The 26,387-nt window shown below is 43.9% G+C and overlaps 1 protein-coding gene across 4 annotated transcripts in view; it reads right to left on the bottom strand.

Moving 5' to 3' along the window:
* The window catches only part of BACH2 (BTB domain and CNC homolog 2), a 196,238-nt gene that overhangs the window by 149,916 nt on the left and 19,935 nt on the right, over positions 1–26,387 (bottom strand). For all 4 annotated transcript variants that reach the window (XM_064447623.1, XM_064447622.1, XM_064447624.1 and 1 more), the window contains exon 2: positions 3,403–3,489. The gene's annotated coding sequence lies outside the window, so the exon portion shown is untranslated. The remainder of the gene's footprint in view (positions 1–3,402; positions 3,490–26,387) is intronic.

The raw sequence follows: 26,387 nt of genomic DNA, 5'->3' as shown, positions 1-26,387 counted from the left end.
AATCTGTTTTTGAGTGATTTCTCCTCTGCACTGGCTCCACCCTGCACTGTAAACGAGACATTACCTTATACAAGAATGAATCTGCTGCATTCCTCTGTCTAGCTGCCTCGCAGCACATTTCCTACGCTCGCAGCAGCCCCGGCAGCACACGCTCTCCCACCCCTTCCCCCCCACTTTTTTCTTTCCTTTTTTTTTTTTTTTTTTTTTTTTTTCCTTTTCACTGCCTCGCTGTGTTTTTGTGTAAATGATCTCACATGACTCAACAAATCCATCTGCCTGGAGCAGGCCAAGTTTGGAGCCTTCCCAGGAGGGAGGAGAAGAATTGCTTTGTGGAAAGGACCTGGAGCTTTGCCCTTTCTCTGGCTCAAATTACCCGCCTGTCAGGCCTGACGGATTTGGCTAAAAATAAAAGGAAGCGGGCCGTGAAAAGGAGATGAATGAGCTCAGCAGTTCCTTAGATAACATGGGCCTGGTGTCGCCCAAAGCTCCCAGAGCAGGAACTTTGGATGCCGGGCATGTGAGTGCAGTGCTGCAGCCTCGATGAACTTGGCTGCTTGGGGACCCAAAAAAAAAACCACCCCAAAAAAAGGGGCAAAACCCGCCATACGCTGTTGGAAATAAACAGATTAAAGATACACAGAATGGGAAAATTGCCTGCTGTAGGTTTTGAGCTTGTAAAAAGGGAGATTTACAGTGTTTCCAGTGGGGAAAGGGGGCGTGGGGGGGTGTGGTGGGGGGACGCACGTGATGTCAGCCTCCCGCCCTGCCTGGGGAGCCTCAGCATCCTCCCTGCAAATGCCTGCCCAGCGCCCGCAGCGGGTATTAAGCACTTAGTTTGGCAATGTAATGACACACTGCAACAATCTGTAATGTGAGGCAGTCAGCAAAGCCCTGGCTCGCAAAGCTCTTTCTCCTAACCATTAACCATATGTTTGGCTCCGCCGCCGCCCGAGCGAGCGGGTGTTCCAGCGCACCATCTGGTTTCTATCCACACAAGCAACTGCAAAGCACAGAGAATTTCCCTCCGGAGCTGCGTCTTCCTCCCCAGCTCCCCCTCCCTGCCTGGCCCCCCACTCCTCCGCTCCCCGTCTTCCTCCTTCTCCCTCTTTCAGGCAGCAGCCTCGCCTCCCCGCTGCGATGCTTGTAGCACTGGGGACTGTGGCAGCCCCACCGAGGATGTGGCAGAAGAGCAGGGATGCTGAGGCGTGCCACCCTCCATGAGCTCGCACCCCTGCACACACACGCAGAGGGATCACATCCCTTAGCGTCAATGCTTGGGGTACCACATTAAAAAAAGGCATGTTCTTGACCGGTCCAGCAGCCGCTGCAGTGACCATCGCATCTCACTCATGCACACAGGCACACAGGGAGCGTTCAGTTTGGATTACATCAACTCCATCCGGACACTGCAGGACTTCAAGAATGAACCTAACAACAGGAGGACAATTAGCAGTGTTTTCTCCTGCCCCCAAAACAGAGCTTTCTAGGTACGTTGGGTGTTGGTCCCCCATAGCACCAAATTAAGAAGATTCTGGGGGAAAAAAGGAAAAAAAAGGAGAAAACCAAACAGGAATGGAATGAGAGCCGAAGAAAAAGGAATTAAAATATTTACTTTTGCTGTGATAACTAAACAAGCTCTTTCTGATACTATAAAAAAATCTTTCAAGTGTTATATTTTAGAAGACCTTGTACCATATGTTTGCTTTCTGATTTTATGAATTCTAACTACTATTTATGTTTTTAAAGCACTTCCATCCTTCTGTTTATTTCTGAAGTCACCTATGGGAGATCAGCAGTAATTTTCCTCTCAGGTTGGCCAATTTAAGACTAATCATGACCTAATGCAAGTATTCAGGGATGCAAGCAATAGGATATTCAGCAAATCCCACACTTACTCCTTTAAAATAAGTTTATACTCTGCAATGAGTCACACATACAGTGTTTATCCAAGTTACCAGTGCTACAAGAAAAAAAAGCCCATTACATTTGCAAATACATACAAATCGCAGCTGTAAGCACCCAACTGCTTACACCAGGACTCGTTTCTATGACTGGATATTGATTTTTTAATAATGTGTCATTATACCAATGTTGATACAGCAACTATCTTCTCAGAGTATGCAATTAATATTAAAAAGAAGCTGGCTCTAGAAAATATCAAATCCACACCCATTCACATCCTATTTAAACGTCCTTTTCAATCATGAATACAGCAATGCAAAGCCACAACTGCATTTTTCCCACCTAGCACCTAACAAAGAAAACGCAAAGGACTCACCAGTTAAAAACAGCTCAGTCTAAGGCAACTAGCTCTGCTGACCTGCTTCTCGATAAAATACTGCAATTCTCCAATTGGTGCTGGAAACTAAGGGGCTATGTTTAAAAAGATGCATGTTTTTTGCATCTCCTCATACGTGTGAGAAATCAATGCACAAAAAAAGGGCACTGTAGGCCCTTATCCTGGAATCAAATACATGTGGGGAAAATCCATATGCTTGTGAAAAGCCTGATGATTTCACTGGGATTGACTAAGAAGTTTGAGGGTAGGATCTGGCCTCAATTATGAATGTGGAGTGCAATTAGCACTGTAAACTCCCCCCCCCCTTCATCTTCCACTCCCCCTCAGTAAGGGAAATAATTAAAATTATTAAAAACATGAGAGCTGCATTTCAGCTAGCAACTTACATTTCCTACAGAAGAGTATCTAAATATGTTAAGGTTCATTATTTTAAGATAAGATTGTTGCAAACATGCTAGTAGCATGCTAAAAAAAAAAAAATCACACATAAGGTTTCCTATAGCCATGCAACAAGAAATGGTCTTCATTCATGCACAGAAAGCAACCAGCAGTAGTCCTCTAAAGCAGTAAAGGTCTTCTAGTCTGGGTCTTCTAGCAGATAATGATCTCTGATCCAGAAGTCTTTTAAAAGGGGGAATTCAAGGGAAATATTCATAGATTCAGAGTTGTACAGTCTGAAGGGACAGCTAATCATTTGACCTTCTTCCATAAAACAGGCATGGAGCTTCCCCACCTACATCAATGCAGCTGTAAGAGGCTGAATTAGAGAATCTCTCAGCGTAAAAAACCCAGGGAAGAAAAAAAAAAAAACAACAAACAAAACCAAACCCAAAACAACAAAAAAGAACAGCCTCAGATTTAACAGCCTGACATAAGGAAGGAAGCTACCACAGCCCTAGCAATGTTGTCCTACTCAGCAATCACCCATGCTATGGGAACACTCACACCCTCTCGCCTGGTCTGCATTAATTTAACAGCCAGCCACTGGGTCTTGTTATACCTTGTCACCTTCCTCTACTCCTCAGTCCCTGACAAAGGGCCACTGTCAGCTTAAAACCCAGCCAGTTTTTAAAGCATAATAAAAAGCAGTGTCACATTATTACCTGAATCCACTGAGTCCTCCTGCCAACAATGATGTTTCCGCAATCACATTTTTCAGTTTTTAAAAACTTCTCTCTTGCCTCATTGCTCTGTGTAAAAAACAACACAAAAGAGAAAACTGATTAACTGCCATGTGATTATCCATTATTTGCAGTTGGCTTTCCCAGCAGATATTTAGGTTTTGGGTTTGGTTTTTTTTTCCCAAAAAATTGTTCATTGACCAAAGAGAAGCAACAGAGAATAATTTGGAGGGGCGGCCAAGGTACCACAGCCCATCACTTGTAGAGCTGCACAGGAGAACATAGCTCTCCTGTGCCCAAATCCTCTGCCCTCTCTCTGGGGCATCCTGCCTGGCAGCACCAGGACCAACACCAAGCAGATACTCAGTGCCACCAAAAGCAGAGCTACAGGGGAAGAGAGAGCTGCTTAAGATTCTTTCAGTTTCAACAGTGAATACATGCCACTAATAACCACAGCAGGAATGTAAAAATAATACTTGCAAAATTACATCAACAGTAAATGACTTAATTGTACAGTTTCCCTGAACTTTGCACCCACATTATTTAAGTAGTGACTCCGCTTCGAATTCTCAAAAGGGTCTTTTAGTGTCTGTGTTCACTCCTCACTTCACATATTAGTTGCTTTAAACTTCAGTGTCAAATTCTCCTGCCAACACACCAATGAACCAAAATGTACACTTCATCTACAAAATTTCCACACTTAAATAAGGAAGAAAAAAGCCCATATGGTAGAAACCCAACTGAAGTTATAACCTCAAAAAATGCCACCAGCCTCTCTGAATAGCCAGAAGACTCATCATAAGTAAAGAAAAAATGCACCTAGAATTTCAGTACTGGAAATGCCATTAACATCAGTATTCCATCACTTTCTCTGAAAGCAAACAAAACAAAACCCTTCCCTTAAGGAGATGCAACTCAACTATCTGTACATGATCCCTTGCCTGCCTCTACAAGGGCACATGAAGTAAACACAACCATGCAGCACAGGGCGGGTAATATGGCTGTGATACCCTTCCTGTGATTTCAGGGCTTGGGCATTCATCATACTCTGTCCATCGCCGACATGGATGTCTGCCAGAAAGTTTTGTTGCAAGGTTTCGGTTGCAGTGGTCCGATTGAGCCATTCTCAAAAAATAGTGGCTGGGAAGACTCAGCAAATTCTGGCAACCTCTGTAACAAAGAGTTCAAACCTGGGACTAGCCAGGTGCCACACGAAGCAAAGAGCACAGTCTAGTCCAGGGCTGAGGAAGAGAGAGGTGGCCTTTGCCTCTGGCATCTGCTCGCAACTGGGCAGGGCCACCTCCCAATTAAGGAGAGGGATCAACCTTTGCCCCTGCTCCAGGTGACTTCACTGCTGCAGCCCCAGCAGCATGGAGTCACCTACGCTCAACGCAGAGCAGCCAGGAGCTGGGCCAGGGGAGGGAGGGGAAAAATATGTCAGAATGAGAAATTGCACTTAATGAGGACAGAAAATTGGAGGTAGGATGGGGAGAGAGCAACAGTCTCATTACGCAGAGAGGGCTTGCACAGTGGCTGTGCCGCTTCAGCACTGCCCATGAATCGTGTTCAAGCCTCTGTGATGCCAGTGAATGCCGTCTGCCATGTTTGCTTCCTGCCTTTTTTCTTTGGTGCACCAATGCTACATTGCAAAAGAGAGGACTGACGAGTTGAAACACTGAAAAGGGAGGGAAACGTGGCGGGTGAGCGCTGCCCGCAGCGGCTCCCTTCACCCTCATCCCCTGCCGCACTCGGCCCATGGGACGTACCTGAGCCCTGCGCCAGGGCTACGGGATAGGCGCAGGACAATTCTGACAGGTGTTGGCAGCCACCCCACCGCTCCCTGCCACCCCTCTCAGCACTCAGGCAGATGAGCTGTGCCTTGGAGAGCTGCCATGCAGCTCCGATGCAGCGCTGCTCCAGTCATTTAAACCCAGCATTTCCCAAGTGGCCATTAACGGCGAGTTCCTAACCAACCTGAAACCCTGACTTCTCTCAAGCAAAACTAATGAACACTCACAGCAAAAAGGAACTGTATTTCCAGTACATGAAACACTATATAGTACGGAGGCATCTCAGCAGCAAGGCTGTGAGATCCTCAAGATCCTTTGTCCTCTTGGTTTAACTGCCTTCCTGTAAAGAAGTGGCAACGCTTCCCAAATCATTTATCAAACCCTCAAACCTGACACTGATAAACAGAAAAAGTTCGTGAGGAAACGACAAACTTCTTCAGTAGGATTTGAGTAATGTGCCATAAATAAAAGACCGGGGCCAAACATGGAACAGCAGGGAGAAGCCAAGATGCTGAATAGGGCATTCACCCAGAGCTTGCAGCTCCAGCCGTATGCTCGGCACTAGCCAAGGGATTTGTGGAAAGAGCAGGGTGCCATCACATAATCAGAAACTGTCCATGCATTCACAAGACTTAAAATCAGGGCTGCACAAATCTTTTTTATATCTCACTGACTTGCACTCTGTCCTTAGTTATAATATTGCAATGTATTTGTGTATGAAAATAAAATTAGCAGCAAATCATAGAATCATAAAATCATTAAGGTTGGAAAAGACCTCTAGGATCATCAAATCCAACCTTCAACCCAACACCACCATATCTCTTAAACCATGCCCTGAAGTGCCACATCTACATGTCTTTTTAATACCTCCAGGGATGGCGATTCTACCACCTCTCTCTGGGCAGCCTGTTCCAATGCCTGACCATTCTTTCAGTAAAGAAATTTTTCCTAATATCCAATCTAAACCTCCCCTGATGCCGCTTGAAGCTGTTAAATGGCTGAAACCACCCTAGATATTATGCTGCCTTAGACACTCACAGCTTTTAACAGAGCATAGGTCTACAGTCAACCAAATACACAATGCAGGAAGACAGAGCTTGAAGGTAAATAATTCAGGGCTTGAATTCTTTAAGGTAAATAATTTAGGGCTCTAATGAACTCACCGAGTGTAAATAGGGAGTTCCACAGCTAGGAACCCTCCGAACTGCCCTACATCCAATCCTCGGGAGTGCAGGGCAGAAAACTGTCAGCAAAAACATGCCTCAGATATTCCTGGCAATAGCAACAAGGGCTCTGTCTGACACAAAATGAGTCTCAGATAGGAAAAGGTAGCTTCACAGACTGATTCCAGTGCTCCGTACTGCATCCATGAGCTGTTGGAAAGGAGCTGCAAATTCAGAAACATCACTTGGGCAACCAGTGAGGTGGTCTGTGAAACAAGAGAGTTGACCCATGCTGTGTCCCATGGAAGCATCGGAAAAACCCAAGGATAGCAAATACGGCAGATTGGTCCAGCGGTGCTAAAAACACGTGACTATGGGTGAGGCTGTAAGCTCTTTACTAAATAAGATAGCCTCTAGATGGAAAGGAACAGACAAATCCTCCTCAGTTCACAATCTCTCTTCCCTATCCCCTTACAAAATTGGCTATGGTCAAGTGCTTTTATCGACACCTGTGAATTCCTGTGCATCCTTCAAAAAGCATCTCAGCGAGACATCAGCAAACCACAGTATTAATCCTCATCAATTCTTAAATTACCAGCAAGTCTCAGCCTTCATGCCTGCATCCTCTAGTTCCAAGGAGTCATTCACAAGCAGCAACTATTCCTGACCAAGAAAGGAAACTGTATTAAAATGGGGATACAGCGAATTGTCAGTTATACAATGCTGTTTCTGGTAAAAAAAAAAAACTCCGAGGGCTTTTATGCTGTCTCACGCATACATAAAGCAGTATGTAAAAACACCCTGGAGTTGCCTCACACCCTCTTACGAGACCTACATGAAACCAGACCGTGGAAGAAAACCCCGCCTTTCGCCGCCAGACACAGGCACGTCAGCAGCAATAGCCAAGGCACTGCAAGGCTGCTGATGAGCCTGCAAACACTGTATGGGAACATGCCTGCGGATCAGCAGGCGAAAACATAACTGCTGTTCTCGCTCTATGCCCAGCGGAGATGAGATCTCATCGCCAGCAGAGATCTGGGTCACCACCAGGAAGCTGGAGTTATCCCAGCACCATCTTCTAGGTAATGCTCCCAAAAGGGGAAACAAATCTGCAGCGAGGTTGCGTCTGACAAGGTCCTGGGTGTAAAACAAAACCAACCACTGGCAGCTTCTTTGCTATCTGGTGATATCATCTGATTAAAAAAAAAAATCAACCCAAACCCAAAAAACAAACACCCCCCCCAAGCCCCAAAACAACAAAACCGTATCATACGATGTATGCAAACCACTTTGCAGAAAGAGTTTGTTGTCAATGCGAGGTTCAGATTGCAGTGTCTCAAGAGCTGGCAAATGCACCTTGATTGCCAAAGTCTGCCTCCTAAATGACAGGCTAAAAAGTACTTGCTTGCCTACCCTGTACCTCAGAAATGCAACCCTGAACATGGGGAAGGAGACAGCAAGAAAGATAATGAAGGATCAATTTTAAACCTATGTTGTTTGCAAAAAAACAAACACGCTGAGTCTCTACGCAATCAAGTAGCTGATACCTATCCAGGCGCAGGACTGAAAACCGAACCAGCTTTCCAATCTCTGCTAACCAAAGATTTTGCAATCTTCCTGTACGCCATTTCCTTGTTTATGTCTCATGGTGCTGGAGTTCAGCTTTTGGAGAAACACAAATGGAGAACCTAGAAAGTGAAATGCGATATTATTTACAGAATAAGAGAGCATGCCGTTCACAAGAATTCGTAGCCGCACACATCCCAATCCTGTTCCCCAGTCCAACACCCACTCCTAAAATCCTGTACCAACCAGATTACATGATGTGCACATGCTTGCACTCTTGTGGAAACAATAGTCTCTTTCAGTTCATACAATCTTCTGAAGAACCAGGCGAAAACGTCATGGGAAAAGTTAGGAAATATCTGCAGAAAACAGTCCGCAAGATGAAAGGCAAAAGGAGCCTTTTAACTTGCGCAAAGGACATAACATGGAGGAGAAATGCATAGCTTTGTTACCTAGCCCCTCTTCCAAAAGGCTTTTTATTTTTTCCAGGATGGAAAAGGGAGTTGAAACAACTTCAGAAAATAAAATACTCTGGCAGTGGAACAGCTCCCTTATAAACAGACTGCTGCAGGCAAAACCCAGCTCGGGGAGCTGCGTGGCAGATACCCGCTCCCCCTACTCGCAGGGATCTCCCGCTGATGGCAGGGATCTCCGCAGGCAGGATGAGTCCTCCTGCCCCCAATGCACAACGCTCCTCCCTTCACTCCCCTCCCAAACAATGCTCTGCTGCTGTGGAGGGCATAGCACTATATTTTAATTAATCCAGCACAAGGTTTGAGCTGCCTCAGGGTTAAGCTAAATATTTTCTGTCTTTAACCAGCACGGTACAAGTACCTATAGAAAAAAAAATACTCTGGTGTAAGTCTAGGGAATTGAGAACAGAAAAGAAGCTGCAACAGAGCCACCCTTGACCTCTCAAAATTTTGCCTCCAGAGGATTCAAATATAAGAAACCAAATTTTTTCATCAGCAGGGAAATGGGGCAAGGAGACAGGCTCTCAGTAAGATTATGGTTGGGAATATCACACTGAAGTCCTTATGAGGTTGTACCATCCACCTTCTGTTCCAAACCACAGATTTTTTGGAGACCTATCAGACAAAAAATTCCCCCCACTATCAGGACAACACTAAGCACTCAGATTTAGAACAAATACAGTTCTACAAATCCTTGTTTTTCCTCTTGCAAGGGGCTGTATAACTCTGGCAGGAAACAAATGCTCCTGTATCAAAGCAGATTTTCTCTGCACGTGCTCATGCTGCCTGTTATTTTTTAATCGTCTGGTATGCATCTTCCTGCAGGATTGCTTATGTTAAGGGAAATACCGACATTCGCTCTGCACAAAATACTGACTCCTGTTCTGTGCAAACGCCACAAAGGTTAATAGCAGCAATCGTGGCTTCAACTCTGCCTTTGTCTTGCACCAAACAAACCATACAACCACTGGCATCTTACCTCTCACGTGCACTTCCCCTCAACTCACGCTCACTCTCCTCAGGACTTCACTAAGCAGTTCGTCTAAACCTGACGGTAAGTATTTTTCAAAGTGTAGGAGCGAATCAAAGTATTAATGTGATGCGTCTGATTGCACAGACACCATATAAGAATGTGAGAGCTGATCACAGAAGAATACAAGTTGCTTTTTCATTTCACAGCTCCGAGAGTCAAAAAGGGTGTGCAGGACCCTGATATATACCAGATGTTTTTAAAGGAAGGTGGGAAAACTGGTGTAGACATGTCCATCATGAAATCTTCCCAACGGCTACCAACTGGCCATGCTGTACTGAGCAGCCTTGCCCTGCCTGAGAAAGATTACAAGCCTAATGGAACAGGGGTATTCACAGCTTTCACAGAGACATATAATCCTGCTCACTTTTCCAGAAAATAAATTTGACAAGTCCGTCAGTATGATGTGAGAAAGCCTCAAAACAGAACTAATTTCGTTACATGTATTCTTGTACCCATTTAAGAAAAATGGATTATTGTAAAGAAAAAAGTTTGGGCTGGAGCACATCTGTGGTTTCACAAAATTCCACATTCAACCCAAGCAATGAAAGAGCAAAATTTTTTCAGTTGTTTGTAGCAAGTCTTGCATCAGTTTCATTCAGTAATTTCTTTCTCAGAATTTGCGTTTGGATTAAAAAAAAAAACCCCACAAAAAAAAAACCCAAAACAAAAAGCCCGCTTTCACCTCAGCTCCTAGGGGCCTCAGCCACTGCCCTCCCTGCACTAGGCACTCTACAAACGCATAGAGACTTCACATCTCTGTCCTGAAAAACCAAGTTCCATCTTATAGTTACAAAACCAGAGGTTGTTTGCTTTTCTTTAACAACTAAAAAAAAGGGGGAAAAGTCATCATTTAAAAAAAAAAAAGCAAGCAGTCCAGAAGAAAAATGCCGTTTACATTGGCCTCTCATTGCAGAGAGAAGTCGTCAGTCATCTTTCCATGGGCTTGGGATGAAGTCTAGAGAGTTCAAAATATTGCTAAGAGTGGATATCGCTGTCCTTGACTGCGTGGCGTGGGGGTGTGTGAAGAGAAGACCCCTCCATCAGCCATACACTTCTCAGGATGAGAAGCCCAGGTGCTGCTGGAGGCACTCTCGTACCACAAGAGCACACATTGAAAAGAGCTTTCAGACAGTATGGTGACAGGAATCACGTAAAATGGAGACAGACTTTGATAACCTTCTCGCAGGTGACTCTGCAGCTCCTACTTCCACAACCCATGCTGGTTCAAAGAACACCACAAGGCGTGCATGAAAGAAAAAAGGAGTATCTCAGGCTAGGGACAAATAAACATACACAGGTGAAGCAAGGTGAGGGCTGAGATCTCACAAGCCTCCCATATGCAACCCAAAGCAACTTCTTCACTGAACCTTGCCTCAATTCTTTTTCTACATGTTTGCAATCGTAAAAGGAGGTTTTGGAGATTTACCTAGGGCTTGTGAGGCAACAGGATGTTTTACTCATGGTCCCACTGAATATATTTACTCCTGTTGTTTTGTTTTGACGTTTACTTGTGCATCTACTCTGCCACCTTCTTTCAGCCTAGCTCTGTCTGAGGAACAGAGCTGCCAAATCTTCTGGCTCTCAGAGCAAAGCACTGCCTACGCCAGCCTCGAGCTCGGCACTGAAATCACTCAATTCCCGCATTGGACTGTGGAGATAATCCTTTGCCCGTTACACATCCCACTTTCTTCCTTATTGCACAGGAGGATACAAATGAATGAACTGCACTTTTTCTGAACACCACCTTCTGCTTTTACTGAGTACTTCAGTTACCGGTTCCAGCTGCACCTCCCTGCCCTTCGAGGCATCAGTTAAGGTCACTGAGTCTGGCTTCCAAGTCCCCAGCTATAAGTCTCTTCAAGGAAAAAAGCTTGGATGCTACTAGCCCTATGAGAAAACATGCATTTAGTCCATAACCATAGGCTCCTGAGCTGTTAAGCACAAATCTCAGTTTCTGAAATTTTCCTTCTGTTGCCTTGTTATCTTTACTACACTCCAGCAGAAACCAGAGTCCCTGCAGGTGGAGGGGGGAAGTCTCTATGCTTCCAGCTGCATCTAATGCTGGCTAGTCAACCAGAAGCAAAATGCTGCATCAACCTGATGTTTCACTTCAAAGTCTCAAAATTTTTCTCGTACTGCTGGGACGAGGTGCTTGTGGTCTGAGCTACCACTGGGGAAATGGAAACTCACAGCCAACACTTCAGATTACTTCCCAACGCTGCTGGGCTGCCCTCAGAAGAAAAACAACCAGAAGATGTCAGACACAAAGTGGCTTAAATCAGATACCTAGAAAATACTCTGTAATGAACAAAAAAGTTAAGTGCAATTAATGGAAACAAAGGCTGAAGCTCTCAGTAAGTCGTCATTTTAATCTTAACAGTAGGACAAGATCCCTAAGTAGCAGCTCTGGCCAAGAGGTCCTGACCACTAAATTTAATCCTGCAGGTGCTGACTTCATGCTGTTGTCTTCCACCCAGACCATTCTAGTTAAGCAGCCTTTAATATTTTCAGCAGAATCCATAGACTGAAACTCCATTTCTTAAGTATAGTCATGGACAGAAAAAAAAAAATATTCAACTTACCAATGAAGAACAAAAATACCAGATCAATGAGCATACAGTCTTAGAAATATACCTCTAATCCCTCACTTGCTAAGAAATCTCTTTCAAAGAAGTGTTTATGTTAAAATTTAAAGTTACCTTCAACATTAATCTTAGGGAATTTTACAACAGAATGTACCAGTTTTAAAAGGATTCTACACTTTTAATGAATTCCTAGAACCCATAGTCAGAATTTAAATGGGGGGGACAGAGTGTTGGCTAGACATATTTCAATATTTGTTACCATAGAAACAAGCCAGCAGACTTAGGTTTTGGAGTTATCCTTGCTATAAAATATTAAACTTCTTACAGTTTTTGCATATGTATATTATGGCAAGAACACTGTCAATCCTGATAAAGCCCAAAGCATCTTAATTATTTAACAGGATTTTAGCTTCTTTTTTTTTCTTTTCCTTAATAGACTATTTTAAAATCTTCCAATACTTACAGAATACCAGAGACACTTCTGGCTGACAGAATAATATACAGGAGATGCACAGGAGATAAAGACTTATGATAATTTTACTAGCTGTAAGTGCATTAAATGTTATATTTCATTTGAAAGAGAGTTCATACTTCAAATCTGGTGTGTTTGTTTTCAACCCTAGCGATGGAGAAATGCTAAAGTACAGAATTTAAGTGATTGGGATAACATCTTGACACTTCAATGCTATCAAATACTTCTGGCAGATGCCCGAGAAATTAAAACAAATGCATTGTCCTTTCATGCTTCAGAAGAGCATCAACAGTTGAGTTCAATCCACAGTGTATCCAGCACATGAAAGGATCAGCAATTCAAACGAAGAGGAAAAATAGATCATTACTCCAGCAACGCTCCTTCAAAAAGGAAGGAGAAAACGCTTGTTCAGACAACTCGAATGGTGGAGGGGACTGACGACACAGCTCGCCATCCAGAGGAGTCTTAAGTGTCATTCGTTGTTGGGACGCGAGCTCAGCTGGGAGCAGTGGGGAAGATCAACCCTTGGGCAAGCCCAAGCTCACCGCCTCCAGGACTGGATGTGTACAAGCCGCTTTGACCCCGGTTTCACAGCCAAAACCGATTCCACGTCACAGCCCTTGCTTTTTGTTTGGATTCAAGAAAATCTGATTACTGGAGGCTCAACATGAGGCTTCCCCATGATAAAAAAAAGAAAACCTTGGGAGTAAAAGCCATAAACCGCATCGTTGTTTCAATACTATATTTCAGAACTGAAGAGGATCAGGAAAAACACCAACAGAAGGAAAGCAAACCAGAACAAGCAAAATGACCGAACGAGACTGAAACGCCCTCTCCTTCCAAGAATTAAACAATGCTTTTTATGAAGTGTAAAGATAAGCAGTGGGACTACCATTTCCTAATTCTTCTGAGGTCAGTCCTCTAACACAGGTTCTCAAATAGCCAATTAAACGTACGCAGTCCTCATTAATCTGTTACACTCACATGCATACCATCATCTTAAAAAAGCCCAATAGCTCAAGCCTCTTAAAATAAAAATGGAAAAACTTATTCTTGAAGGCTTGCAAGACAACTCTTTAACTAATGGAAAAATCTTCTACACTTTGAAAGAGGAAAATGGTAAGACGGCTTAATTTTAAATGAGTAAGAAATTAAATGTCACTTCCTGCATGTGACATCGATTTGAAGAACCTTGCATTTTTGTTTTCTTTGGTGTGGTTAACGGTGGAATCTTTGTAGAGTACATTTCTATGGCATTTACTGTTGCATGTTTATGTTCAGCAACTGCTTTGCATAATTCTGAACACAAGAAAAGCAGAAAGTTACTTTTTTTCCCCCATAAAGAAAGAGAGAAATCTAAAAAGTAGCATGCCACTAGGACTTTCAAAGGAAGAAAGGCTGGGAAAAACCTATCCCAGCACTCATGGGAAAAGCACACGATTTCCTTTCACTGACAGCTGCAGCAAGACATAATGAATTTATTTTACCTGAGCGGTTATGTATACATGTTAAAGGCAGAGCAACGCTAGGTAGTATAGAGAATTTACCCACGCAAGTCCACAAACGGCACCGCTATCAACATGCAGTTGAGAGGTGGGAAGTTATTCAGATGTCTGAGTAAGTCCTGGAATGATAAGAGATGCAGGCACCACGTGTTGTCAAAGACAGGGCATCACATACATGCAGTTCAAATGCAGAGCTATAAAACCCCTCAAGGAACCCTCCTGTAGGCTCTCCGGGCCAGGTTTGTCCGACAGGGAGCTGTACACCACTGGACATGGGGCTCTGGGTCTTTCATTTCCAACTGCTACTGCAGGTGTAAACACCTCAGCACATCCCCTCATCACTCCGCCAAGTGTTTCTAAGTCAGGAGCAGGTTTGAAGAATCACTTAAGAAACACAGTGTAGCTTGTATAGAGTTTTCTGTAAAATTCATATATGCAACTAAAATAAAGCAGACAGGAGACTAGGTATCTACGTATGCACTGCAGGTATACCCTGGAACAAAAAAGCTATCATTCAATCAGACAGCTCGGCTGACAAGACACCTCTCCCGTGCTCCGTCAAACCACCCCCCGCCCAAGAAACGCATGCACACAGTGATGGCTTCTACATCATTTGACAAACACCTCTCCAATTGAAGTGGCAGTTTGCAACACCATTGGGGATGGCTTGGGTTTCCCTCCTGCGGTAGGAGGGCAGCACAGGGCCAGCACCCGGCCACCCCATGCCTCGGCTCTGAACAGAGGCACCCCAGCACCAAGGTGCAAAAGGAGACAGCAAAACCCTTGCGGCAGCGCTGCTGAGCAGGAGGAAGGTGTGCTCTGGTTCTGGATAACATGTTCTATTTGGTCTGCTTAAAATGTATGTTTTAGAAATTAAACTGGGAAGATAGAAGAAGAGATTTTGTTTCTGTATCTCATAACACAAGAAGAAAATAAATTTCAAATAAACAAAAACCTCAATGTATGTAAAAGTAAAATACGCTCTATACAACATGCAATTTACCCAATAGTAATTCACTCCCCTGGACCAAGAATCCAGTTGGGTTCAAAAAGGGACTGGACACAGATTTCCCATCTCAGCAAAACTTTGGAAAAGAACATAAATGTCTCTTGCTTCAGTCTTGACCCAATAATTAAAGGGTTAAGCCCAGGCCACCACAGGCTGTCAGGATGTTATAGTTGCCGTTCGAGGTGGGGCAGGGGCACCGTTCTTTCCTCCAGAGCATCTTGTTGCTGGTGACCAAAATAGAGAGAGTAAACTGGGGTATACAGAGAGGGATCTGAACTGGCAGAGAAATGAACACAACTCCTCTATTACTGGAAGATTAACATGCAAGAGAGTTGATGAATGGGAAGTATTAAATATAGAACCAAAAAATAAGTGAAATGATTAATTACTAGGAAAGGGAACTGATGATCTATGGAAGAGAAAATTAGTAATATTTAGGAAACTGAAGGGAATAAGCAGTGAATGAGCTGCGGGGTGGGACCATCTGCTGCCTACGAGCCATGTCAGTACAGGGCACACGCCCCCCAGCTTCAGCTGCCCCTCGCTCCTTCTCCCAGCCTTGGCGTGTGCAGAGCAGACACAGCCGAAACAGGCGGCGTGTAGAGGTTACTGGCTGAAAATAACCAACTTTAAAAACAACAAGCTGCAATTGGTTTTAAATAATATCCTATAATCTGAAACAAAAAGAAACGGGTCTCTTCATTCAATTAAATGCTTCCATGTGGTCTCACAGCATGCTGGTAGTACTGTCGTGCTCGTGTCCTCACATTCCAGTGCTTTCCAGAAATTTATAAAAATAAATGGATACTTGTTTAACGCTGTTTTCATTTATTTTAAGAGGATAAGTAGGAATGGAAATGGAGGGCATTTTTAGCATACTTATTTTTCATTTTTGGTTTACAACATCTCAACAGTAACCCGTGCTTTTGGTCCTACACTTTGCTTTGCAACTATTAAGAAAAATTAACTATTTTGCAGCCAGCATGCAACCAACAGGCACCCCAAAGCAGCATAAACCTGAGCAATAACCCAGCACCTTGAAGTCTACTATGATCAGCCGTTTGCTCCATGTCTTAAATCCATTTGCTTTTGTGGTGAATAACAATACAGAGGAAAAAACCCAGATATGCTGTGAAACCATAAAAACACTTCACATTTTAACATAACACCTGCTTGATTATTTTTTTTAACCTAATGCCATTTTTATATCACTTACAAAAATACTTTTTTCAGTTAAAAAAAAAATACAACCGACTACATCCTCTTTGGGTTACGCTCATGAATGAGCTACTGTCTGCATTAGAAACAAGCACCTGGATCAATTCATGGGCATCCAGCGAAGCCCTTTGGTTTCCTTTCCAAACACTAATTTACAAAAGATACCGTCAAATCCCAGCCTATGAGCGGTCTTGCTAATAAACACAAAATCTCAGGGGTGGAAGCGATGATGTGCAAGAGGCAGAGGGGCTCCTCACCACAGTGGAGCCCGAGGCTCCAGCTTGCAGCAGCCATGTATGGGAAGGAGACCGCTCCCTCCCCCAGAGATGTTATTAAGACACCGAGGCAAATACTTTTCATACTTTTCCCAAGGTCCATTATGAAATAGTGTACCGAACACTCATTAAGAAACAATTTTGTGCTATCTTTGGGAGATCTTGCATTTCCTCACACAAGTCTTTATGCGGGCTCATCCCCTTTACAGCCAAATACTTTCTGCACAGGGTAAACAGCAGGACCTGGATTCACACCGCCAGCCAGCCAGGAAAGAAGTGGTCTGAGACTGTGGGGATGCATTAGTATGCTTTGGTTTGAGCATAGTTGTCTTGTTATACAAAACATGCAACGTTTCAGCTGGGACCCTTCCCACCACCCTTTGTTTCAGCTGGTGCAGCTCCCACATATCCTAGGCAGAAGTCTCCCATCCTTCGCTACCCAGAGGAAAGGACAAGCTCAGGTTACTGTGCCACCAACACACTCTGGGGGGCTTCAAGCTCTGTAAGGGGGCTGATAAAACTCACCACCATCTACACAGCTTTCTGTGCCTGTCACTCCCATCTCACCGTGCCTCACAACTTCTAAATTTTGAACCGTCCTCTCTCCCCTTCCGTCCTCCAGAAGGAGTTTTCTTTTGGATGTGAGGAGACTCGGCACTGTCCTCCAGAAGGACTCCAGCAGCTCCTTCTCAGCTTCCGCTGAAGAAAGATCCACATAAACTTGAAAGTCAGGGTTTAAAGGACATATTACCTTGATGCATTTTTCTTGCTGAGGTCCAGTTTTACTCATCAGCCTTTTGAAGGAGCACCTTTTCATTCAACGTGAGTATGGAGAAGTCTATACCCTTTCCCCTATACAAAGGCTAAGACCCAGGGGAACAGCACACGTCACTTGCCGTGACAAAATTCTGCGTGAAGAACAGTTAATAACATTTTTTGAGAACCTGATATATATAAGAATCAACACACAAACCTCAAGTTTCAAGAAATGCACCATTCTCAGTTTAATGCTGGAGGCTACAACAGAGTATTTTCCAGTCAGTAGTGCTATACAGTCTTCCCATTAACTAAACAAACTCCCATATTTGATTTAATGGGAATCTGTTGCTCTAAACAAAATATATAAGGCAAGAAGGTTTACTTGAGCAGCCAAGTACTTAAATTAAACTGAAAAGAAAAATCAGAACAGGCATAACACATTTCACAAAAGGGCAGCTATAACAATAACTTAAGTTGAAGTGGCCAAGAGATGAAGCAATCGAAGATTGGAAGCAATTAACATACAATATTCAAGAAATATTAAATCTATACTGAAGCCTCAACACAGTGTTCACACAAAAAGACATAGTGATGAAAAGCAGATACTTTGCATAATCAACAACAAGATATTTCAAATGTAGCCATCAAAACAGAGGAGACCGGTAACGCCACACTGATAAGAGCCAGTTGCAGAACAGCAGTGCTGGCAGCGTAGGCAGGGAGGGATAGGGCACAAGTGCCTGTACATCACCCCCACCACCAGAAGAGGAGGTAACAGCTACACGCAGCCCTTCAGCTTTGCCCAGGCATCAACGGCATCTGCCTGCTGCCAGCCCGATACGTACTTACAGCTTTGTAAGTACCTTCTCCCTGAAGAAACATCTCTTGGTTAAACTAGGAGAACCACAACTTGTGCAACCAGCAGAGTCACAGTGCCTGATCAGTGCCCACTCTTGCTGCCCTCAGGAGCCAACTTCACCTTCTAAGTTTGTCTCGACCCAAGTAGGCACCAATACTGGCCTCTCTTCTGGCACCTCCTGAGGTCACCCTACCCATAGGCTTTCTTCGAAATGGGACATCATGATCCAGCTCCCCTCTGTCTCCAGACTAGCACCGCCCTCGCAGGCTCCCAGCAAGCTTAAGCACATGCTTAGCCAGAATTCAGACCTAACTCCAGGTCCACAAGTTTACTACTTCCAAGGCACAGAGGAATAACTCAGACCTATGAGTGGATTTTATGTGGGCTCTAGAAACCAACTTTTACTTCAACAAATACTAGGTGTGTGTAGCCACACAAAGCAGCATTTCCCTACATGCTCTACCCTTTCTTTCAGCTGATGCGGAGGGGGATACAGTAAGTACTCTTTGGACATCACTTGCTGGTCCAGAGTCACAGGGCTCATCCTCTATATGTCAGGGACCAACACTGTCTGCCCTTCATGCCCTATTTCTCGCTGCAACAAGCCCCTGGGCTCAAGCGAGCCTGTTTGCTACAGAACCATACCTCACAGCCCCTCTCTGGACTTACGCAATTGCTTACGCATTCTCCCAGAGCCTCTGCAAGCTGGTGACTCCCCATTCATGCTACAAGGATAAAGTAGGGAGCTTGACAACCACATCTGAGAGACAGCAAGAAGCCTGATGATAATGAAGTGTTAGGGTTTTGTCTCAGCTTTAGGTAGAACTTCAGGATGACAAGGAAATCATCAGATGCAGATGCCAAGAGAGCCTTTTCGTTTGCTTTTCTCCTATGTTAATATTTCAAGTGGATGAAATATTTTTTTTAAAACTGAATGTCATCGGCTTTGAAGTACCACCACACTTACAGCGTGGGGCCTGGCAAACTCCAATGAGAATGGCTGATGAATTTCATATATTTTCTGTTGTTATGTTTGAAGCTCACACTTTAAAATCTGAAAATGTTGAAATGCAATTGCTACTCTTGCATGATAAAAGCTGTTTCTATCACAGCCCTGAAATACTGCAGGGGTTACACACAACATGCACAGCTCTATTACTTTATTGTATCAGGCCCACAAGAAGTTGTTACCTGCAGAAAATCAATTCCTACACAGTAGTTATTACAGAATATTACTTTAATTTGCACATTGAAAAAGTACGTTCTCACTGGACTTATAAAATTATCTTCTAATATTACAGCCTTTTGTTGTCTTGGGAGACATGAGGAACATCAAAACAAACAAACAAAACAAAAACCCCAAACACTCCTACATCTGAGGTAATGTGAGAAACCAGCTGATTTTTAACCAACAAATGTAGAGTCCTCTGGAAGGCAGGGATGCGCTTGGGCATCCCCTCGATCTGCACAGTGCAGGAGCTCTCTGCACCCCAATTTCAGACCTTGCTTTATCTGGGCATTATCCAGCCCAACTATATAGAGTTAAATCCCAGAGGCTACAAGGGGAAACAGGCTGGGGGACAAGCCCCTTCCAGAGACCCCGGCAGGACCCTTCAGCAGGTGATGGGGAAGCTATTAATCAGGAAGGCGGCATGGAGCTGCATCCCCTCACTGCAGAGGCAATAGGGAGTAATGGGAACGACACAGAGCTCACAAAGAAACACACACGCTCAGGTAAACGGGAAGAGGCAGGCAAGCATTTGCACCACTGATTCTGTACATGAGGTTAACCTGTCCTGAACCAGGTTTTGAATTTGCCTGGGAGCAGGCACGGAGCGTGGTTTTCCAGGTGAACACCAAATTTGAGCTGGATCATGCTAAGTAGCGAGGCTTGCCTTTCCTGGCAGGCTTTTTGGGAGAGGCCTGGGCCAGTTGGGCACAAACCAGAGCGATGGAGCCCGAAGGCAGCATCCCCCACCCCAGGGTGTGCGCTCAGAGAGGATGCAGGGATGTGCACACGCGCATGCCCGAACCGGAGCTCGCCCTGCAAGCCCGACACGTGCAGGTCCCAGGCGCAGTTCATTTCTCATAAGCTGATTTAAGCCAACAGGTCTGTGCTCGTACTTACTGAAACGCTCTTGGTATTTTGCCTCTGCCTGTCTTGCTCTGCTTGCTTTAAAGAGCAGGCTGCAGGCGTCCCAGAAATGCCAGCCAGCCCCACGCAGCTCTGGTCTCCCTGCGGCTGCTGGTGGCCTTCCCTCCACCCCCACATACCCACGCAGGGGCTCTCCTGACCCCGTCCTCACTGGCTAATGCTCTTCCTTCTCCAGGAGCACCCTGGTGCTTCCTCCCTTCCCATTGCCATCATACGTCACGCCACGCTGCTTAGTGCTTCTCCTCTCCAAAGCCAGCCATAAGGAGTAACTAATCCTCTCTAAGCCCCGGGAAGGCAGGTAGCCTCCATTTTACATGTACAGAAACAGAAGAAGGGGAGAAGAAGTTCAGTAGGTCCCCAAAGATCAAGTATGGTATTGGTAAGCACTGTAACTAAAGCTCTGAGGCAACACAGGGTAACCTACCAAATAAACCTAACAAGCAGGCACTGAATGTTTATGATATATTTGTTTACGTGACACACAAAAAATTTACTCTGGGCGATTTCTCTGGGTATGTTCATTGCTCTGTAAGCTTCTGCATGCATGCTTGTGGCTGCATCCTCTCCTCTAATCTTCAAGCTAATTTCAGCCAAAGAATTGACTGGAGGCCACAGGAGCAATCCGTGCAGCCTTGTGAGCTTCCTTCAGAAACCTTTGCATGGACTACACAAGCCACACTTCCCAATCTCCCAGCCTAATTGCTATACAAGAAAGACAGGAGGACAAACAAAAGCTGGAGAATGCCATGTGCAGACACCACGAGGTAGCCAGCCGCAGAGCCCTCCTGCCGCACACAGACATCTCTGGTGCAGAAACTCGCCAGCCTGCTGCCAGCATCACCACTGGACCATGGATTACCTGCCCTCTGGGCTTCTCACATGCGTGGTTATTATGCAAGGTCATACAGTCCAACACATGTATTCCTAGAAGTGATAGGCTACCTGGACTCCATCCAGGGGATAAGAGAGAGCTTTGAAGGGACACTGCTGTTCGGGTGGTTGTATCCTGTTTTGACGCTTAACGGGGATGACCCTACTTCTTCTAGGAGGTCCGAGACCTTAGTGGAATTCATTAACAAAGTGGAATTACACACCCATATTACATGTTACAAGAGAATGATCTCCAATACCAATGCTAGTAGATATTATCCAGATGGAATATAAAAGTTGCTTTAAAAAGACATAAACCTTTTAAAACCACTTCATAATGTTAAGATTTTAAAGTGACTGAAATAAATGCTATCTGCTAACAACAACATTTAAAGTGGGTGGCAATCCCGGTTCTAGCATACTTAAGCTTTGCATCAGAACAAAACTATCATAAATTGGTTAAAAACCACAGCGATATGCAGTTGACACCCACGTATGTTATACTGGTGCCCAAGAACAAGTGATATGTGTATAATATATCTCAGTATGCTCCATGTGTTATCACTGTTAAGGATAATGCGTAGTACTTAAAATCTAAAGCGGTCTAATGCAGTTGAAAAAAATCAAAATGTAAGCCTCTTGCACACATACATATTCCTCTACATTCTCTATAAAATTGTTTTTGTTTAGCAAAACATTCTTTGTATAGATAGCAAAAGATCAACAAGAGATCATCAAATAAGAGAATATAAATGAAAGCATTTTTATAACTATGATGTCCTCCAGTCCTTTTCCCTATGTTCTTATTGTAATACATTCGCTGAAAAAGAAAAATAAATGTTATTTATAAATACGATATGTGGACATGCAAATACCACCTGGAACACAAAATATTAAGCTGCCAGATGGGGCCTCTGAGTAACAGCGATTCCTTTGGATATTCCAAGTAACTACAGTAACAGGAAGCCAACTAACAAAACCACCTTGATCAGGAGCATCTGTGCTCAGCGGCAATAAATACTACTGGTGTGACAGAGTGGTACATCATGAAAGTCTTCCCTCTGTTTTTTGCAAAGAATGAAGTGCTGTCTGACTGCTCACCTGTAGCTCTACAATACCGTTATTCTGACTGACAAATTCATCTGATTTCCAACCTAAAGTTTGCTTTATCTCAGTCTGCAGAACTTCTCACATGAAAAATGAAATCCAGCCTGCTGCTGACGCTTGGCTAGTAATCCCGAAAGCAAGAACTGTGGACCTTTTGCAGTTTAGAAAATTAGGCTTTCCTGCTAAAACCCGAGCACCAGTTCTAACAAAGTCCGGCATGAAATCATCCACCTTGCTTGAGGAAGAACAGCTCTGCAGGCTTTACGTAGCACGCACCCTGCAGAGTGGCCGAGCAGTCCCTCACCTGCTGAGGCAAGGAATCTGCTCGGGGAAGCGTTCTCTGCTCTCACCCAGTGCAAGGGTTTGGAGTGCATCGGCTGCTTCGTCAGGACCGATGATGGTCCTTCAGCAGAAAGTGCAAGTAAACCAACAGCCGCATCCCTCCTTCATTATTTGTTTTCCTTCTATAGAACATACTCCAGCAGGTGATGCTGCCACTGAATTTCTCAGCATTTTAACTACTTGCAAACACATTAGCAAAATAAACAAGGGTGAAACAGCATTACAAATGTCGGTTTCCCTGGGGTTCTTTCTGCCACAGAGGACAATTTCACTAGGGAGAAAACCTCCGCATCAGTGTTTGGAACTAAACACTTGGACTAAACGTTGGAAATAAACTTGGACAGGAAAAACTAAATCTTTTGGTTTATGAAGGGAATTGATTATTAGCTTGCATAATCCCAAATTCTCCTCTGGTTAAACAAGACATTCAAGACAGAGCATAGAGAAAAACCAGATACCTACTGGGGCAAAAAAAAAAAAAAAAGAAGGAAAGGAAGGAAAAAAAAATCTTTAAAGAGGATTGTATTAAATGCACACAAAACCCCTTTTCTCAAAGGCTAATGCTTACCTTCCCTGCATTTATTTTTCCCTGCATTTAGCAGATAATTTCCCTAACACACTTAAAATGACAAACACCAATTCTAGGCATTATTAATGATCAGAAGACTACATCTCCTAACTGCAGTTGTTCTAGGCTGAACTGCGCATAGTAAAAACGGCATTCCACAGACTGACGAGCAGCTTTCAGATAAACATGCTTGCTTAAATATCAAGTATTAACACCCTATGGCAATCCGAGCCCATGCACAGTGACTCACTGCAATTATTCCGAGTGTAACAAAAAGTGGGCAGTCATGCGGATTTGTAACTTATTGGTTTAAGCATGAAATTAAACAAGCAAGAAAAATTAATGAAAACTATCCAATTTTAGACCAGACTGGGTACAAAATATGAGTAAGTATTATAAACATGACATAATCTCATTTAAAGAGACTGTATAACACACAGGTTTTACAAATATTTACAGACATTAATCTTGTTAAGTTGATTTCCAGAGTTTTATTTAGTAACAGGATTGATTGGCTGGAGAAACACAGGCTCAGACAAAAAAAAAAAAAATAGCTGAAAGCTCTATTTTTGTCAGAATGATGGATTCTTTTCTTAAATAACTTGTTTTGTTGTCTTTTGTTCCAGGACTATAAGCATTATTAGCAGTTCTCCAACTGGCAAGAGAGGTTGAGATGCTTCATCTTCACCGTTCTGGATGGCTTTTTGCTTTCTTACACAGCCCAGGAGTCAGGGAAGAGGCAACAACTTTGATTTCCCTTCCCTGTAAGATCCCCTTTCTTTTGCCCACAACTGGATCTTGCCTCTGAAGCAGTGTGTATACATCTGCTCCACAGGCTCACACCTGCTCTCAGAAGAGATGAGTTGTGAGTCCTGATAAACAGAACTACTGCAGCCTACACAAGTTTACATATCTGACACGACCAACATTAACATCCAGTTCCCTGTTGTTTATTTGCTTCCCATCATCAGTGACTTCCCACAGCCAAGCCTCCATACAGCTTTCATTGTGGCCATAGTTATTTCTGTTTGCACCGAGAGGTCATTTCGTATACTGCTAGCAGAAGGGATACTGCTTTCTTCTGTGACTTCAGGCAGCTTTTAGGAAACACAGACTTCCTGCCCCCTTTCCAACTAAAGGCAAAGGTCAGTGAGTCTAACAATGAAGCACAGTGTTGTAGCTCGATATTTTAGCACTAGAAAATTTACCCACAAAAGCAAAGAGGACAATTGCTATATAAAATTCCATGCGCAGTGCCCAAAACACGTCCTGTCCAAAACATGCGCTTGTAGCCTGGGCAAGGATTTGTGCCCACTAAAACAATGCGATTATGTATAGGTTTTCCCAGAAAGATGATATGTTACTAAGCAAAGGTCCAGTAAATTAAAATTGGTACATCTGGGGTTTTTTGTAAGAAATGAGAAGTACAATACATGCAATATGAGCAAAACAGGGTGCATTCCTTGCTCGACTCAATAGCTAATTGGTCACATTCATGCTTTACTTTGAATTCATGACCTGCCCCAACCTCTCCGCTGCCCCCCTGACCCATCAAAACCTGAAGCGGTGATTTTTTTACATCAAGACTGCTAGCCCAGTTATGCTCCTCTTTTCACTACCAGGGCTAATCTGGTGTACCATCCCGCCTCTACAGTATTCTTCATATTCAAGATCCTGGAGGAAACATATTGGAACAGCTTAGCCACAAGTTTTTTAGAGCAGTATAATAACTGTCCAGAGCACCAAGACCTCATGATGTATTCGTGAGCATCCAATTTTTAAACACCACCCTTCCCAGGCAAAGAAAATAATCACCAAAAAAACATTGAAAATTTTTTTCATTATTTGGGTCAGAGCTGGAAAGCATGGTCTTAGCTGTCCCATACAGAGAATGGCAGCTTTTGTGCTAATGTTCAGTGTAGCTCTTCCACTCCATTTGGAGGAGAAAGGGTCCTAAATCTGCACAGGTCGATGCAATGCATCTGCGATCATGCCAATCAATGGCAAGCCCCCTATCAGTTTCACTGGATACAGCCTAGTCATGTGCCAGGGGTAACGCACTGCATTTAGTTTTGCTAATTTTAATTTCTATAGAAGCTAGGCATTCCCCACACAATGGTATGTTTGATTTACGCACTTTTAAACAAGACTTCCAAATGTATCGCTCGGAGGAAATAACTGGCAATTTTTAATAGTAACTGTCTGATGGCAGCTTATACCGTACACAAGAAAATGCCTTCTCAGGTGACACTTGTGGTTCACCCCACCATCAGCTTCAGGCAGCAGAACTACAGATGATTCAAGGCAAGCTGCAAGAAAACTAACACTGGTCAATCACAGGAAAACCTGCCCCATCCTGTCTCTTCTGTTCCCTTCACCCTGCTGGAAACCAAGCTCTTAGGAGGATGCTTATTCCCCAAAGCACCAGGCTGTCACCGAGAGCCTCACTCCTTTGGGTTACTCACCAGGATGCAGAAAAGGCTCGTGCAAACCTTTAAGGCTTCTTCCATAAAAATGAAGCCGAGCATTTCTCTTCCCCAAACATTTAGGCATGCTTCATTCTGCAGTCTCTGTGTTGAGCATCCAGCCACTCACGCACGTGACAAAACTCACCGTATCGGGTGCTCACCACAGCACTTCCCAAACTAGTCAAGCGTGGGGTGGAATAAGGACATATGCAGAATAGAAATCCAGCTGCTTTTCCTGAATGGCTTCAGTGAAATTAAAACCCTCCATCTACTCGCTGACTTCCTCCATTTAAGCACAATTAGTTAAATGGCACGCATCTCTGTAGAAAACAGGTGTGTTGTACCCAGGGGTTAGAAAAATGCAAAAAATATTTACTACATAGATAGGCTGCCCGTATGTGAGGAAAACAGACTGGTATAGACTGAACTTGCCTAGGCATCAACAGCCAAGAAAGAAGAGTTAGGAATGAAGGGGGAAACTTTTATGGTTGGCTCTTCAGCTGGGCAAAAGCAAGAAGGGCATCCAGCAGGTTGATCAGATGACTTCTGTTTTGACTACTCTCAAAGTAAGGAGAGAGGCAGGAAAGGAAGCATAAGCCCTAGGTCCAAAAGAACAGAAGCACGCTCTACTTATGCTCCAGGCCTGGAGAGCTGCCGCCTGACCTGCAGCACACCATTATTTTTCAGCAGTCCTCTATCTCCCTGCCCTTCCTCTACAGAGACACTGGTTCATCCTCCAGCCCTCTATCC

This window comes from Phalacrocorax carbo, chromosome 3 (assembly GCF_963921805.1).
Source record: "Phalacrocorax carbo chromosome 3, bPhaCar2.1, whole genome shotgun sequence".
Lineage (NCBI taxonomy): Eukaryota > Metazoa > Chordata > Aves > Suliformes > Phalacrocoracidae > Phalacrocorax > Phalacrocorax carbo.
This window is presented reverse-complemented; position numbering and strand designations above follow the sequence as displayed.